This window comes from Paramisgurnus dabryanus, chromosome 5 (genome assembly GCF_030506205.2).
Source record: "Paramisgurnus dabryanus chromosome 5, PD_genome_1.1, whole genome shotgun sequence".
NCBI lineage: Eukaryota > Metazoa > Chordata > Actinopteri > Cypriniformes > Cobitidae > Paramisgurnus > Paramisgurnus dabryanus.
In genome coordinates, this window is record NC_133341.1 from 10,812,442 (window position 1) to 10,825,839 (window position 13,398).

General features: G+C 38.1%; 1 protein-coding gene across 9 annotated transcripts in view; it reads left to right on the forward strand.

Annotated features, from left to right (window-relative positions):
* fam222ba (family with sequence similarity 222 member Ba) overlaps positions 1–13,398 on the forward strand; it is a 63,886-nt gene that overhangs the window by 35,555 nt on the left and 14,933 nt on the right. The window contains exon 1 of one of the 9 annotated variants that reach the window (XM_065266914.2): positions 5,587–5,809. The exons of the other annotated variants lie outside the window; for them this stretch is intronic. The gene's annotated coding sequence lies outside the window, so the exon portion shown is untranslated. Of the gene's footprint in view, positions 1–5,586; positions 5,810–13,398 lie in introns of those variants that run through there. 9 annotated transcript variants of the gene reach the window in all.

Here is a 13,398-nt window from a genome sequence, read left to right on the forward strand (position 1 = left end):
TGTGAAGAAAACTCCAATAATCAGCGAGTGGCAGATAAGCACACACAATCTTTCTCTGCTCTCTATCTTCCTTGTAAGTTAAGTTTGAGCATTCGATCATTACGTAGATCTTGATAGGAATTCACGAGACGCCCTATTTCATTGCAGGAGGTTTGGACATAAAGGTGCTTAAAAATGTTATTGGCAATGCCATAGAACAACCATTTTCGGTTCCCCATGAACCTTTCAGTCAAAGCACCATTTTTTTTTTCATTTCATAAGGGGCTTTCAGACAGCGCAAACTATATTGTAGTCCTGGAACTATTTGCCGGAAGTACCTGCTTTTTGTCATGTTTGGCATGCAAAAATTGTGAACAAACTTGGGAATGTCTAAATGAGCTCCTTTTTCGGAGTAGGGTCTAACCAGCACAACGCAAAGTAATCGTGAAATGTGTATGTCTATTGGCCAAAAATCTGCCATGCTGAACACTAGCAGTGTCATTTTTAAAAAGCGTCGTAACGGATAATACTTTACAAACATGTTACAGTACATAAACATAACATACACAGACATACATCCACTTTTTATCAGCCTCTTAAATTGCGTAACGTGTGCGTTTAACACACAACAGCAACAACACCGCTACGGTCATAGCAATATATCCGATAACTGAGCACTCTTTCGTGATGGTTTTGCTCAACAGTATTAATGAGTAATCACATACTGGATTACAAAACGTGTTTATAACGTTATTATGAAACGCGCCAATCATAAATCCAGACAGCCTCGTGCTGCTCGTTGATGCCAGGTGTTCAATAACATCCAATTTTTGGATGAAGAAATATTGAGATCAATCCATCACTGTTTACTTGGGATATAATCATCAGTCATGTTTTCTAACAAAGTATGCACACGGCACATTATGGTAAAGACAATCTGATCTAAAGTCCAGATTGTGTAAAATTAGCCCACGTACATTATTATTATTCACATTTTACAAAAAGCTGACAAGTTAGTCTATAACCACTGTTGTTATTTTGCACTGAGGCCTTGTGCACATTTGAGCCTCTAATCCAGTATCTGTGTGTATCGTCTTTCTGTCGTGACCAGGGGTTCAACTAATTTGACAGGTAAGGGGACACTTGAAATAAAACACGGGCGGAAAACCAAGGCTCCGACAACACCACACTGTGTCTCGTAATAAGATTATTATATTTATCATAAAAAAGTTTGTATAAAAAAGTTATCACTCATTCTCAAATTGATTTATTTTACAATATAGTAGTGGTTAACAGATTACATAATCGTTTTTGAGTCATCGTAGATCAAATCATTTTCGGATTATAAGAAAAGAAATTAAAGGAATTGTAAATAGAAAAGAACAGAGTTACAAATAAAGTGGTCTAACAGGTCTAACAGTAGAGCCTTGTATAATACAATAAAATAAAATAAATAATTACACTGTCTTTATTCTACAAATCATATACGAATAATTTTTTTATAGCTACAGAATAGATTTTTTCCTGTTTTCTGTTGTTTGATAAGCATAATGACATAAACATAAGCATATTAATGAGTGTACTGTCACTTTAAGACCGGATAAGCATAGATCCATATACTGACAAACATCTGATTTCTTTCTGAACTGTTTACGTTCACTTAAGACATAATTACCGGCTGTTATTATGGGAATACTTGCCAAAACTGTGGTATTTTGGGATACTTTTGTGTGTATATCACTGTAAAAAAAATCTGTAGAAATAACAGCTGGGTTGCCGGTAAATTATCGTGGATTTAAATTCATGTTATTTACTGGCAAGAGTTTGTTCAAAGTTAAATGAACATTAAATATTTCCAAGTCTTTGTCTTTACAGAGTAAAACTAAAAAAACAGCATCAAGCAAAACATTCTGGGAAATAAAATCTGAAGCAAAAAACAGAAAAAGGTTGATGATAATTTTTTGGTTCCCAGAATGCTTTGCATGAGGCTGTTATTGTATAGTTTTATTCTGTAAAGATAAAGACTTCTTAATATTTAAAATGTATTTAACTTTGAACAAACTCTTGTCAGTAAATAACATAAATGTAAATCTACGGTCGGTAACCCAGCTGCAATAACATTGTAATTTCTTTTACGGAATTTTTTTTACAGTGTATCCTGACTCCTGCCAAGCACAGAGAGATTCAGTGTTTGCGCGCTTTTTGAAACGCACCTCTCAGTGCATGCACTTTTAACTGTGTGAAATTTTAGTGTGTGTGTGTGTGTCTGTGCGCACAGAAAATAGCTCACTGAAGCATCTTCTTGCACTCAAATTGTTTTAAATTGCTTGAATATTAACATTTGCAAGGTTTAGAAACACATGCAAATTATAAACTTTCTATATAAATAGCTATTAATTTCTGAATTATGCGTATTTAAGTGATTATTATTATTAAAACGATTATTATCATGGGGTCAATCACGTTTCATTTTTATTATACAAGTATTCTTTTACCCCTCCTCCGACATAGGTGTAGAAACGCTGTTCTGGTCCATTCCAACCCAATTTAACCCCTGGTTGTGACCACTTATGGCGCTTTTCCATTGCATATTACCCCAGGGTTTGGTTTAGTTTGGGTCGTGTCAGTTTACTTTTGGGAGCTTTTCCATTGGGTGCAGTAAGTAGTACCTGATACTTTTTTCGTACCACCTCGGTTGGGGTTCCAAGCAACCCGAGCTGATACCAAACGTGACACGAAAACACAGTAGATCACTGATTGGTCTAAGAAAATCGTCACTACCAGCGTCATCGCTATAATGTAAAAGATTAGCTTTACCTTAGTGTTAGCTTGCGCTCGAGCAAACATGTTGTCATCTGTGCTCTGCTATAAGTTCCCAAACTCCCTTTTAGCGATGAAAAACATCCACATGTTGAGAATCATGGACACCATACCATTTTTTTCCAAAGTTGTAGTTTGTGGCAAACATTCGCGACAAGCACGTTAGTGATAAACGCAATGAGCAAACATGTATTTGTGGTGGCCAATTTTAATTTTGTGGCGGACTGAGAAATTAATGAATGTATGTATGGGAATGTACAACAACGCTCTCACTTGTATGATTTCACAGCAGTAGGCAGCGCAAATATAATGACACGCCTATAATCCCTCCTACTGCAAGTGATAGCTAACCATGCCAAAAATGAGGTGAGCTGACCCGACCCAAACTAAACTAAACCGTGGGGTACTACACAATGGAAAAGAGCCATTATGACTATGTGGTGGCAGTATGCAATAGGGGTGTGCATTGGCACTGCCCTCACAATTCAATTAAATTACGATTCACCAGGTAACGATTCAATTCAATTCTACGATGCATTGCGATGCATCAGAATTCTACTGTACACAACAAGGCACATTTTTTATAAGTCAAGTAGTAAAGTAGAGTGCAATTATTCTCAACAAAAATGGAAGCTGAGCAGCTTTAAGACAATGACAATTATATACCTGAGCAGGGCTCACAAAATTTTAAAATCCCTGGTAGCCCTTCGGGCAGACACTCTTTAATTTTTGGTAGCCTGAAATGAATATAAGTAGCCCGAATAAAAAAATACACAGTTTAATGTAGAATATTGATAAATCCTGGATTTCCATGTAAGCCAAATATTCCTGCCCCAGCTAACAATTTGGTTCCCAAGGTTTTTGGTTAGCCAGGAATGTTTTCTTTAAGAAAATAAACATTACCCTGATGTTATTTTTTAGGTTATTTTAACGTTCCCCTAACGTTAGAATGATTTAATTGTTATATTACTGAAATATTATATGAATGTATTATAACACGGGTTATTTTTTTATAAAAAATACCTCAACATATCACACATTGTATTTAGATAACATGGTATTTTATCAAATATATAAACAACCACTGACTTTAAACACATTATAGAAGCATGTAACATCATATATACTCTCAATAGCCTAGACGTATCAAATCGATCGGAAATCACTCAAACATATTTTCCTTCTCACATATTTAAGTTACTAACTGAAGAAAGAAAAAATAAACGCTAAAACAATGTTAGTCTATGAGGTAAAAATGAAATGACGTTATTTTATTAAATGACTTGAGTTCGCGCAAGCAGGTGCTCATGAAGAGCCTAGCCGGGAGAAGCGTGTGCAGAGGGTCGTGCGCACTTCATTTCCTGACAGTTTCACTTGTTACGTGAGGATAATGACAGACAAGAGGACGCAGAAATACATACAATATAATTAACTAACTAAATCTGAGACGAAGCAAAAACATTAAAATATTATTTCCTCCCCAAGATAGCCCGACGGGCTGGGTGGAGATACATTTTGGTAGCCCGACAGGAATTCACAATAGCCCCGAGACGTCGGGCCAGCGATTTTGCGAGCCCTGCCTGAGATGAGAATTTTACACACAGCGTAAGTCTTGTTTCCCATTAACTTCATAGAATCTGAAATGTGCCCATATGTCCACTTTCCATGGAAAAGGATGCGTTTTTATTTACCCGTCTATCACGGTCATCTCCAGAAAATAAACAGTGACATAATCGATTATGGCACTTTGCTGCATCAATGCTGAATCGTGCATGCGCTCATTGCGATGCATTGCCGAATCGATTATTGTTGACACCCCTAGTATGCAAGTATGTACAAGTATGTATTATTGGGACACAAGTTTATTGTTTGGGTCAGATCTCTCTGGATGTTTTCTGTATTGCGTGAATGCTGCTGCCATTTTTCGCTGATTTCAGATTGACCATCAGTTTGAATGTTACGTCACTTCAGAGTCCCGACTGGTGGTCAGAACGCAACCAGGAAAACAGTAGTGAGGAATGTTTAGATCTCCGAAAAGCATCACCTGTACTTGTTCCAGGGAATTAGTACCAGAACTAAGGCGTTCTGAAAGAGGCTATAATCTCTAGAACCTTTTTCCACTATAAAACATACAGCCTTGCAAAGAACCTTTTAGGAACCATTATTTTAAGTGTATTTATGTTGTTGGTAGATTTTAATTTCATCCGAGTAGAAATAAATATTTTATAAAATTAATTATTTTCAACATTTCTTAATCCTTTTAAAATCTTCTAGCAATTTAATTGCACAAGAAACGAAGAGACACATCTCTGGTAACACATTTTTTATTTTCTTTAACCAGTTTTTGAAGATTCCCAGTTCCCACACCTAGTAGACATCAGAGGGTTTTAAGCACACAGAGTTTGTGTAACTGTGTCTGACAGTTTTTTCTTAGCTCACAGCTCAGTTTTGTCACATCTGTTGGCCTTCAAATTCACAGTTCCTGTCTTGCTGAGACAGGTCCAGATAAAAATAAAAATTACAGAGAGCTTCAACACCTTTTCATTTGGACACAGTGAGCCGTGGTTTATTGTTCACACGTCACCTCACAATAAGTGGTAAACAAACACACAAATCCACCAGTATATCCTAGCGGTTTGTACAAAATAATTATTCAGGATTTATACAGATAATTTCGATACGCATACAGTGTAATTGTTTAACTTTCCCTGAGGCAAAGTTACGAGCTCTCTCAATCACGTCGTCTCTTTCATGCATATAAACACTCTCACGCTTACTCATATTCACTGGGCTGATTTTTCCACACGTTTGTTCGCACTCTCGCACACCCACAAATCACTCGCTTCTTTCTGTACTCGCACCTTATGTTCTGCGCCTGAACCATCATAGGTAGAAATGTCAGAGGCTCTCACACAATCTGTCTGTTACACACACAGCGAATTACAGCGATCAGATGTCATTCACTTTAAACCTCTTGTGGGATGCCGGTTCAGGAAGAGTTGGACCACTTGTGAGTAAATGAATGAAAGGAACTATAGCACAAAATCTGGTGTTTCTGGTTCATGTGTTAGATTTACAAAAGCAACTAAATCTGTTGTTTGATAGAAGCATCGCAACACCCAAAGGCTGTGAAATAGAAAGTCCCACTTTACAATTAACATAGCGCTGAAAATACAATTTTGAGGTGATTTAAGCTAAGAGAGCATAAATACCATTGTCTTTGATTTATAATTGAAGTATGAAGTGCAATCAGCAGTAAAACCTCTGATGATAATATATCTCGTTTCATTTCACAGACAATTTGTTTTAAAGGGGACATATCATGAAAATCAGACTTTTTCCATGTTAAAGTGCTATTATTGGGTCCCCAGTGCTTTTATCAACCTAGAAAATGTTATAAAGATCTGCCCAGTAACTTAGTTTTTGTAAATCGTTCTCTACAAGCATGTGAAAAAATAGGTCACTGCAATTTGTCTCCCCCGTGATGTCAAACGTGGATAATACCACCTCTTTAATCTGCACTATCCAACCACGGCACTGCCATTTAGTGCAGAGATCAACTCATTTGCTTTCAAAAATGGCACATTTTTGCTCACACCTACAAAGTGTAAATTTTAACATGCTATAATTAATTATCTATAGGATATTTTGAGCTAAAACTTCACGTATGTACTCTGGGGACACCAAAGATTTATTTGACATCTTAAAAAAGTATTGTGAAATGTCCCCTTTAAAATGTATGTTTAAAGGCACACCATGGAACTTTTTGGGTGCTAGACATGTATTTTTCACGTCTAGCACCCCTAGAGGCCACAAGCGCCGCAGCACTGTCGCAAAGGAAAAGAACACAACTCTTTAGGTCACAAAGTTGCCTTCCAGCATGTCATGTGTCATGTAATATAATTTCAAGGGTTTTATTTTTTTATCAAACGCCAAAAAAAAACGTGTAGTTCACGTTTACAAGCCAGTTGTAATGGTGGTCGCTGGGTTAAAGTTTATATATAAAAAAAAATTGCCTTAAAAGGGAATCGAACCCAGATTGCCCGTGTCGTAGGTCCATGATGCTGCCACAATGTCACGTGATATAAGTCTCTCTCTAAACTCTCCAAGTAGCTTTCAGTAAAATTCACGTAAAAAAGAGAGTGTTCGCAAGCATTATAACATTACTAGTACAAAAGCATGAGGGCCATCGGTAAGAAACCACTCCTCCTTCTTTAGTTCACGCCAGCAAGCGAACGCTGGCCCAATATAATTGATCCTCGTCCTTCTTTTTATTCTGTCAGTCTCCCGTTTTCTCTTTCAGGTCTACTCTGACAAAACCTTAGGTTTCTTTTTCTTAGTTGCTGCTTTGGCCATAACAAAAACATCAGGAAAATAGATAGTTGCGCTCTCACGTCCGAATTTGAGTGGAGAAAGTGACGTATGCCGTAAAGCAGATTGTTGTAGTTTTTTGTTTTGTGCTCGGGTTACTACCCGAAACCCCAAGTTTAAAAGAACGAGTAAAAGCGATACAGACAGGGCCGGATTAACCATAAGGGCAACTGGGCAATTGCCCAGGGGCCCAAGACCTCTAGAGGGTCCAGGGCAGCAAGGGCACGAGCAAAATACTGTATCTGGTAATCTCCCGCTGGCCGCTTCATATTAAAACTGTCAACACGGGTTTTGCGCTCTTCAGAGAAACGCTGCGCTGGCTATGACTTTGAACGTGAGTTGAGAGCGGTTGATTGACAGTCTCATGTGGACTGACCAATGAAGAGAGGGCCTCAAGTTAAGACCCTCTCCTCATTGGTCAGTCCGCATGAGGTGGGTCAAAGGTTCGCAGAGCGTACGTGACGCAAGGCGATGCTACAACAGAAAAAAAAGAGACATGGAGAAGCTAAGTAGCGCAAAGCCGAAATTAAAAAAGGAAAAGGACATCAGAAACGCAGAAAATGTAAAGTATAAACAGTGGTGTATCTGCGCTATCCTATCGGCGTATTAAATCAAATTACTTTAGCGGCGCGAAAGTGACTGGGGAGCAGACTGCTGTGGCGCAACAAGAGCCCACTGGCGAGTGACAGCAAAGTACAGCGAGAGCGATTCCAGTTATCACAAGGAGAAATCTGCTTTGAATTGCTCTCGCGGTACTTTGACATCACCAAGAGGTCTGCTTAGCGCCAAATGAAGTCGAACCTGCAGTGTAGCTGCTCACGCGACACTGTAAACAAAAACAGTCCATGTGGAGAATTGAACGAGTGGATGAGTGCTGTAACATAAAATCCGGAGAGTTAACAACGCGCATGTGAGTAAACAACATTTAAATCATCAGTCCAGTTTAATACTTTATCTGGAGGTAAGGATCCAAAATGCAATAAAATAAGCCAGTGTTTATGCCCTGATGGTTTTTAGCTGCCTTCAGTTCCTCTTCAGCATGTTTGCTTGTGCTAAACTTCCCTTCTCTGTGTTCATTTATAAATCTAACTTCAAGATGTATATGATCTTAAACTTCTGTGAGGAAATTCATGTCTGCGTTGATGTTCAGTTCAGTTCAGTCTTGCAAATTATCATTTCCTTCACTTTGGTTTGGGTGTCTAATGTTAGGCTACATGATGGTCTTGTAATAATACTTGTAAACAGTTTATTTAATTTAAATTAACAGTTGAGTAACTTTTGGCCTTGAGTTAGATGTTGATTAACACTAAACCAGTCTAAAAATCAGTCCAGTTTCCCCAGCTGTAAACCTGTTGGCTGTTAAAGTCTTTTTTTTTCTTATAATAAACTGACATGTTGATAACACATTCAGTTTATGTGTTTGTGAGTACACTTCGGAGATTATATTGATGCTGCTGTGTTTTGTTTTCATAGCATCATATGTAAGTGAATGTCTTTGATAGGGGACATAATAGTGCATAAAATAAATATTTGTAAATCAAAATACACCCGATGACAGTTAGAATTTGAAGTATTGAGTATATTTACTGTATATTACAGTAATATATTCTGAATATGAGCATATTATGGTGATCCTGGAGTCATGATGATGGGGCCCTTGAATATTGTTGCCCAGGGTATAACAAAGTGTTAATCTGGCCCTGGATACAGACCACCGTCAGTCTAAGGTGGACATGTCATTCAACCTATTTTAAGTCGATTTACCATCACCAGGGTCTTGAAAATATATTATGAAGGTTGAAAAACTACAAAGTGTCAATTTAACTACTTCCACCTTATTTTATTTCTGTTCTCTTTTATTAAAGATATGTCAGTGCCTTATTAGTTCTCCCACTTTCCTTTTTTTTTTCTTCAATAATAGTGCCTTCACGCGTTTCGCGTGCAGTATACAGGTCCACATCTCCTTTCTTTAACAGTTTCATTAAATTAGTTTTCTCCTTTTTTGTTCGGTCACTTCACAATCACTTTTCATTCGTCCTATATTTCTGACAAAATTCTCATCATCGTGTGGTCAGATTTTGTCCTGTTAAGACTTTTGCGTTGGCTTCGTCCTTCCCTCCACACAAACAGTAACACACTAACAGCCTATTAGCATTTCTGTCACTTCATTTTCTCACAGTGATAACCTAATATAAGCTAATATTTCACACTGCTTTTCACATAAAAACTCACACGCTCTAAAAGATGACACCGTGTCCCCGAATAACAAAACTGTGACAGGATGATGAGGTCTCTGTAGCTAAAGCAAAGAATAAAAAGCATGCGAAAGCTTAACACTTCAGGATGTGCTTAAGTCATCACCAGCGCGCTGACAGCAACATGCGTGCGCGTCCTCAACAAGCAACTACAGCAAAATCTATTCAGGCTTCCAGCTATGAATTGGTGCTGTAAATGGACAAGTGCACCGATGTGAACGTTTATTTACAACCCACGTCCCTTTCTCTTTCCAGCTCCACTCTTGTATTCAGGGGTAAGGCTTTTCTCGTTTAGGGAAAAAATCATTACCCCCCTCCCACTACCCACTTACCCAATGTCCTCCTCTATAGTCCCTCATAAACGATAATCACAATCTCTCCACTCATCTCCTAAAAAGTAATTTTACTCAATAGCCTTTATGTTGCTGGCAAAGTCTACACATAGACACCTGTCTTTCTTCTATTGCATGTGTATATTTTAGTGTAATTTGCCTGTGTTTTTCCTGAGCGTCAAGGCCAGTGCAGGCAGATTGTCTGAGCTCCAGAGAACAGACCCACCAAGCGCCTGATTACAGCTTACCGTAGTCATTTTCTAAATAGCTCACTTCCACTCTACTTTCCTCCCTCTGTCCTTTCTTCTCTCACATACTCCCTCCCTCTCTTCTCCCATGCACACAAAGAAAGATTAAAACGCAGAGGAGAAAAGAGCCTTTTATCAGATGTGGTTTGACCCAAACATCCCCAGCAGTTTAGAATCCAAACTCACTTTCTCTCTTCCTCTCTTTCTTTGTAGCTGCAATATGAGCTTTTGGGTTGTAATAGTTTGATGTGTGTAATAGTTGAGAATTGCAGAGCTACAATATGTCGATTTCTATCAAGTTCATTGATAGTTGAAAACGGTGGCATGCTATAAAAAACATGAATATAATGTATCATTTCAGGCCAGTTTGATTACTTTTCCGTGGTAACATAGTTTTGCACAGTTTTAGCCTTATCTCATTGAAACTGGGAAATATTTTACAAGGTGGCCAATTTATACACTATAACTGATTTTTATACAGTATCTTACTGTAAAATGTCCTGTAAAAATGTATCCAGTAAAATACTGTGACATGATTATGGGAAAATTGGTGTTCAGTACTGTAACTATCTCAATTATCTTATTTAACTATGATTCATACAAAGAGAATCATACAAAGTCATACGATTGATTTTGGGGCAAAGCTGATTGTACTAAAATGTACAAATAAGATATTACAAATTCATACAATTTTGCCATCTCATTAACTCTTTCCACGCCAGCATTTTTTAAAAAGTTGCTAAAAAGTTTAATGCCTTCCAGAAAATGTTCTTTGTTAAATATATTAACCTGGTAAGGAATACTGTGCCGTACACGGCACACCACCTCCCTTGCACGTGAGGCTGCATTACGTCATTGTAACTTTGAAGCATTAAATCTTCAAAATATACGGTCATGCGGCACATCGTTGTAAAGCTTAGACTTTCGGGATTCCATTAAGCGCACACAGAAAGCATAATATGATTTTTAGCAGTCATAAAACTGTAATCTAGTTGTTAGTTACCTGAACCGGGCGGCGCCGATTTAGGATATTTACTTACCTTCAAAATCTTTCCTTTATCCGCTTCGGTGAAATTGTCCAAAACAAATTGTTCATAAATCCCCAAAAGTCCAAGGAAATGGAATATCTAAGCCTTTTAATCCAAAACGATTTGTTCATCTCACAATCTTGAAGTTTCTGACCGAATTACGATATAAATAGTGTATACAATAAGTTCACTAACAGACATTCGTTCGAATCTCACTTTTCATTCATGATTTATAATGAATATATTCGGATGTCATGTTTATTGTGCAACGTCTGAGGAACAAATGCGCCCCCTTGTGGAATTTCAGCCATTCCATAAGAGGTTAACATACAATTACAATATATTAGGGCTGTAACGATTTATCGTGCAAATGCGTGTTTTCTCAATGAATGAATTTGAACGAATTACGGTGAAATGCTGTCACATCCAAAAGCCAGAGGGCACTCTCGTGCAGTCAGAAACTCCAATTGTGCCACAGAATAAGTAGCATTACAAACCCTATTCCAGGAAATGTCTAGAAGGATATTTATATCGCTGTTCTTCAGATTGTTTCAGGTATTTTCATGATAATAAAGAATATTTTGAATGATTTTATTTAACGAGTGGTGCTTTTTTAAATGCACGTTATAAACGACTCAGACTCATAATGATTTTAGATTTGATAAGGACTTCTTACTGACATAGTACACGCACAAGCTGCGCATGAAACACAGATTCGCAGAATCGCTTTTAGACAGGCCTTTTAATGGGACATGCGATTTATCGTTACAGCCCTACAATATATCAAATGAAAGAAGAGACTCTCTGCTTAAAAAAAAAGTTTTATCCTACCTTCATACCAAATTTTGAGCAAAAAGCTAAGATAATTGCGCTTTTGTGAAGAACTGATAGAAATCCTATTCAGAGCGATAATCAAACACACACAACGCGTTTAAGTTAACTCCTGTCAGCAATGCATTGTGAGCGAATCTTTCAAACATGGTAAGAAGCGTCACATTTCCGGTTGACATCAGAGGTATTCAGGCCAATCACAATGTACAGATTAGCTGGCCAATCAGGGACAGAGGGCTTCTCAAATCAATGAGTTTTGTAAAAAAATAAGAGCGTTTAAGGAAAGCAGTATACCTGGAGCTACAAAAACGTGCGGTATGTGGAAGTAATGTGTTTTTTAACCATAAACCATGCGAACACATTGTATTATTCTAAATACACAAAATAACGTTGTTTAAGCAATTAAATAGGTGCACTTTAAATTAGGCTTGTTTTTGTTATAATATACATATATAGTGTTTAATATAAGCGAGATAGTTTTGTTGTTGTGTTTTTCATCAAGAAAAATAATAAACCCATCATTCAAGGAGCGCTTTATGGAGAAGTAGCCGGTTGCTCTGCTTGGGACTGGCAGTTCTGTGAGCGTTACCTGCGCACATTGACTCAAGCACTTAATTAAACCAGCTGTTACACTCGCATTGCACATAAATTCATACGCGATTTAACGCAGCGTACACAAGCACTGCATTTAAACAGTTACGTAATTCAAAAGTGAAAGAAAAATGTGCACGTCTGCATGCGCATTTATAAGCCCCTCCCACCCGGTGATACCGGGATCACCGGGTTTGTGACGCGCTGATTAACCGATGGGAAAATTCTGTCACCGCGGCAATCCTACTTTAAATCATTGGTAGTATGCTATGCAGCTTGAAACCCAACACATATACAAACATAAAAACTAAGTTAGGTCTCTCAGCACGCACACAGTAAAACAAGCACTGCTTCAGGAGAGAGCAGAAATCAAAGCATTTGGATGAGAAAACAGGTAAATAACTTTCATTACTACAGTGGGAGAGTGAAGATGGAGAGTTGGGGGTTGAAAATGCTCAACTAGGTCTCCACGTCCCCTGCCCTTTCCTCGGGTATATCTGATAAAGAGAGAGAATGTTTGTATCAGGCCCTGCTGCTTTGTTAGTGCACTGGCAGGTTTTTAATGAGCTGCCGTCATGACCTTTCACTACACTACTCTCTCTCTCTCTCTCTCTCTCTCCAGCGTTGGCTGGGTGGTCATATACTGCCCTGCCAAGGTTGTTTGGTGGATAATTGCCTCTTGTCTGAACTGTTTGTCTGCTTATGCATGTTTTAATACAGTGGTTTCGTCTCATGTCAGTGTGCAGTTAGAGGGTGTAATACATGCCGTGTTAAAGGCGTGCAAAATCTGTTGTTGTTCACCACAAATGACCAGCCATTATCCACCGCTGTTGCTGCTTGCGCTGTTTGTCTCTGACCCGGGTCGTCACTCTCTGCCATTAAAGCCTGTTCCTCATGTTCTGTATTTATGGATTTGCACACATACACGCTTGACACGTGCGAA